The 5,024-nt window shown below is 32.2% G+C and overlaps 1 long non-coding RNA gene across 1 annotated transcript; it reads right to left on the bottom strand.

Moving 5' to 3' along the window:
- Positions 1 to 2,431: 2,431 nt before the first annotated feature.
- On the bottom strand, positions 2,432 to 4,151 carry LOC130219002 (uncharacterized). Its single transcript, XR_008836013.1, has 3 exons — positions 4,098 to 4,151; positions 3,881 to 3,937; positions 2,432 to 2,488 (listed from the first exon to the last, which is right to left on the bottom strand). It is a non-coding gene; the product is annotated as an uncharacterized LOC130219002 (long non-coding RNA).
- Between the last annotated feature and the right edge of the window lie 873 nt (positions 4,152 to 5,024).

Below are 5,024 nucleotides of genomic sequence, written 5' to 3'. Positions count from 1 at the left end.
AGTTGATAGAGAGTTTGTTGTAGCAGAGGCTGCTGAGATTTTAATGGGTGATATTTAATGATATAAAAAAATATTAGATATTTAAAATGAGTAGAGACTTTAAAAATCTGATATCATGAAAGTCCTAATACAAACACAGTAAATTCCTTAAAAATCTACTTAAGCTGGACCTATAAGTATCATATTCTAATTAATATCTGCATGAAATGTTCATACAATATTCCATGAATAAAAATAAAACAAAAACTCACCTGAAGGAGCTGATGTTGAAGACACAGTTGATGGAGAGTTTGTTAGAGCAGAGGCTGCTTTGATAACAAAAAAATTGAGTTACAGTTTACACAACACTAATGTTCAGACAAATGTACATATGACTTACTTGTAGGTTCTGCTGTTTGGGACTCAGAAGAAGAGCTTGTACTGGCAGGGAATGCTGAAATATTTAAATGGATTAAAATACTACAAATGTTATATTGCACAAAATACAAGTCAACAGTACCTTAAGAAGTATGTTAACTTATAAAAAAATGCTAATGTGTTAAACACTTTTGTTTACCCAGTGTATTTAAAACGAGTAGAGCCCTTACAAAAATATTAAATCATGGCAGTACTGATACAAATACTGTAGAATTCTAGAACCTCTAATTAAGCTGGACCTATAATTTAGATTTCTCCATTAAACTCACTTGAAGCAGCTGATGTTGGAGGCACTGTTGATGGAGGGTTTGTTGTAGCAGAGGCTGCTGAGACATTTTTATAGAAAAATTAAATTACAGATTCCACAATTCCACAAGAGACAAATGTACATATATATATGACTTACTTGTAGGTTCTGCTGTTTGAGTCTCAGTTGTAGAAGAGCTTGTACTGACAGGTGGTGCTGAAATGAAATGTTTAGATGTATTGAAAACAGAAGCTTAATTTTGAGTGGTACAGAAACGCATTTAGGGACATTTTTGCATGCCGTAAAACCTGTACAGACAAGAAATATTAGAATAGAATATGACTTCAATTATAAAGTGCATAAATATTAAAATGAAATAAAAATGCTGTGCAAATTCCACAAAATCGTGATCATAAATTGTCATATTTGTGCTAAAATAATAATGATTACTCACTTGAAGGAGTTGTGGATGTTTGAGTCTCAGTTGAAGGAGTGTTTGTTGTGGCAGAGACTGATGAGACATTTTGATTAATAAATAGTTACAATTTTTTAAAACATTTGTTGACATGCTTACAAAAACACAATATATACAATAAAATTCAGCAATGCTTAATCTTTTACACAGATTCATCATATAAACATTAGATAAAACTCCAAACAGTTTATTCAGAATGTGATTCGAAATACCTGCTGCAATAATTATTATAATTTATATTAACAGCAGAATGGGAAAACTTTTCTGAAACAGTGTTCATGAAAATGTATACTGTATCACTTACTTGTTGGTTCTGCTGTTTGTAACTCAGTTGTAGAAGAGCTTGTACTGGCTGGAGATGCTAAAATATATAATTGAAACTTAAGAAATGTTCACATAGAATATGACTTAAACAATAAAATGTGAATATTGCACAAAATCATTATCATACAGTTTCATATTTTTCAGATCTTGTCTTATTTGCTGTACTCAGATTATAATGCTTAGCATTTTAGCCTTCTCTATAAGTGTTTTGTATGGAAAGGTCCAATTATTTTGACAAGAAATAAAATAAAATGAACAAACAATGGTGAATTTAACTGAGCATAGTCTATCCCAAAAGTTCTATAGATATTCCAAATCATCATTAACACAAAATATTTGAGTTATGATAAACACAATGTAGTAAAATAGTAAAACGGCAAGGGTACAGAGTTTAGACAACTGTACATGTATATTACATACTTGTAGGTTCTGCAGTTTGATTCTCAGCTGGAGAAGAGCTTGAAAAGGCAGGAGATGCTAAAATATTTCGATTTATGCTCCGGGGAGTGAAATCTGAGAGAAAGTAAGATTGTGGATAAAATAAGAGTTATACAACCTTTCTTTGGCTTAATTCCTATCATTTTAGATCTATTTTTAGATTTTGTCTTGACAAGAGACCAAAATAAAGAAAATTTATTTGTATGTATATATATATATATTTATTTATTTATTTATTTTTTTTTTATCGTGTAATTGTCTGTAAATGTCTGGGAATTATCACCACATAATCAGTTATTTATTCGCAAAACAAAAAAAAAATCACAAAAAAAAAAAAAAATCAGGAAAAACTAGGGAGTCTGTATAATTAGGATCTCTCCATTAAACTCACTTGAAGGATCTGATCTTGAAGACCCAGTTGATGGAGAGTTTGTTGTGGCAGAGACTGCTGGGACATTTTGATGAAAAAAATTAAGTTACAGATTCCACCACAATTCCATAAAAGACAACTGTACATATATATTACTTACTTGTAGGTTCTGCTGTTTGAGTCTCAGTTGTAGAAGAGCTTGTACTGGCAGGAGATGCTGAAATGTTTAGATACACAATATAGTAAAATATTAAAATAGTAAACAACAAAGGTAAAGAGTTCAGACAATTGTACATATATACTGTATGCTGAAATGTTTAGATACATTAATATTTAAGAACAATACTCCAAAAAATAACGGAAAAAAATTATAGATTTTCAAAAATAAAAAAAATAACTTTTACAAAAATATATTATCATGATAGTCCAGCAGAATTCCTTTAAAGGTTCAAAAAACCCAGGAGTACTTTTTTTTTTTTTTAAACAGATTTGTGTGGGTTGAGCATAAGTTAAGACAATGTTAGCAGCTCTCAGCTTTAATTGTGGGGAAAACTGGATAATTTTGAGCTTTTGTCAGCTAATTTCATGTTCCGGGTTTAAAATGATTAACAATAATTAATAATTAAAATATTAACATCCATGCATGGCAAGCAGTATTTAGCCGTACATGAAGGGTCATATGTGTTTTTTTCCATGATCCACGGTGTTTGTTGCATGTTTTTCCCCGCAATGCTGTCAGGGCCGATACAGCAAGCATTTTTTGTCGGGAGAGTTGTACAAGAATTGGAGAATGGCAGACTTTATCAGTTAAGTTTGTTACCATTCAGACACATTGCCTATTTCTGTGCTGCTGTGTTCGCCTATGTTTAAAATCCTCCAGATTACCAGCAGGGCTATTGATTGGAATAGATAGGAAAAGAGACCTGCTGCACTGCTATCCACTGTGTCTGCATTTCAACCTGAGGATTGAGGAGGAGAGAAGTCCTCCTCATTTATAGTGTTTACACGATTATCTTTATAATGATATAACAAATTGTGGTTATGTATATATGAAATTATGAATAGCATATGTACCAGGGCATTAAACTACTTGCGGTATGTTTCTTTGCATATTAACTTTGTAAACTATTAAATCTTGGGTCTTCTCAGGGTTTGTGTCTCATTTTGTGAGCTAACTGACAAACGTTGTTTGCTCCCCTCTTTTTCCCCTGCTCTGCTGGCCACGCCCACTATTCCCTCTGCTCGCAGAGCTCCCCGCCCATCATGAAGCATTTTTTGAAAAAATTCTGAGATAGACTTGAGCCGAAAGAGAGGGTTTCATGAAACCTTTAATTTAATTTAATTAAGCTGGACCTATAACTATAACTTTCCAAGCACCCTATTTGAATAATATAAGCGCATGATCTAAAGAGCAGGTTCACAAGTTGTGTCTAAATATTTTAATGAATGGAAAATTGGGTTAAAAAATGGAAAAATGGAAAAAAGGGTTGTCATTCTCTAATGAGTTATGGATGTGTTTTGGAACGCTTGATTACCTAGGAGGTGATTTAAAAAACCCAAACTACTAATTATTGAAATAATATAAATAAATCATAATAGTGTTACTTACTTGTAGGTTCTGCAGTTTGAGACTCAGTTGTAGAAGAACTAGTACTGGTAGTGGGAGCTGAAATATTTGAATGTATTAAAATGAGAAACCATACTGCACAAAATCACAGAATTTTTATTAGACAAAATGATAGATATTCAAAAACTTTTCACCATAATTATCATTTCCCAATTGAAATGTTCGCACAATAGCCCATGAATGAACAAAAACAACTCACTTGAAGGAGTTGAAGTTGGAGACACAGTTGATGGAGGGTTTGTTGTAGCAGAGGCTACTGGGACATTTTGGTGAAATAGAATCACAATTTTCTTAATATTTTGTTGACATACTTACAAAACATAATTTGAAATACTTTAGGTAATGATTAATGTCAGTTACATTAACAGCAAAATGGTAAAACATTCCTGAAATAGTATTTAGACAACTAGACATTTAAACTGTATTACTTACTTGTAGGTTCTGCTGTTTGAGACTCAGTTGTAGAAAGGCTAGTACTGGCAGGAGATGCTGAAATATTTAAATGTATTGAAAACATAATTTTTTTATAGAGTACAGAAAGGTATAAAGAGATATTTTGCATTCCGTAAAATTTGTACTACAAGAAATATTAGAATGGATTATGAATTCAATTTTAAACTGCACATATACATTCTTCAAATTATCATAGTGTCATATTTGTCACTGTGATAAGATAATAATGGTTACTCACTTGAAGGAGTTGTGGGTGTTTGAGTCTCAGTTGAAGGAGTGTTTGTTGTGGTAGAGGCTGTGAGACATTTTATTTAAAAAAAGAATTACAATTTTCTTAATATTTGTTGACATGCTTACAAAAAACACAATATATGCAATAAACTTCAGCAATGAAAGATGGTTTTACACTGATTTATAACCCAAACATTATATTCAAACAGTACACTCAGGAGGTGATTTGAAACTCCTGATGCGAAGCTTATTATTGACAAGATCACCAGTCATCCAGCCCTTGCAGATTGCTGGAAAACACTTTCACCCGGACTACACGTCACTGAACAGAAGCTACAACTCCCAGAAGTTATTGCACCAATATACTTCTGCCACTGTTGACAGTAATCTGGACACTCACAGCTGAAGCCCAGTTAAAAAGTCTTCAGTTAAACAAAGAGAA

This window comes from Danio aesculapii, chromosome 25 (assembly GCF_903798145.1).
Source record: "Danio aesculapii chromosome 25, fDanAes4.1, whole genome shotgun sequence".
NCBI lineage: Eukaryota > Metazoa > Chordata > Actinopteri > Cypriniformes > Danionidae > Danio > Danio aesculapii.
This window is presented reverse-complemented; position numbering and strand designations above follow the sequence as displayed.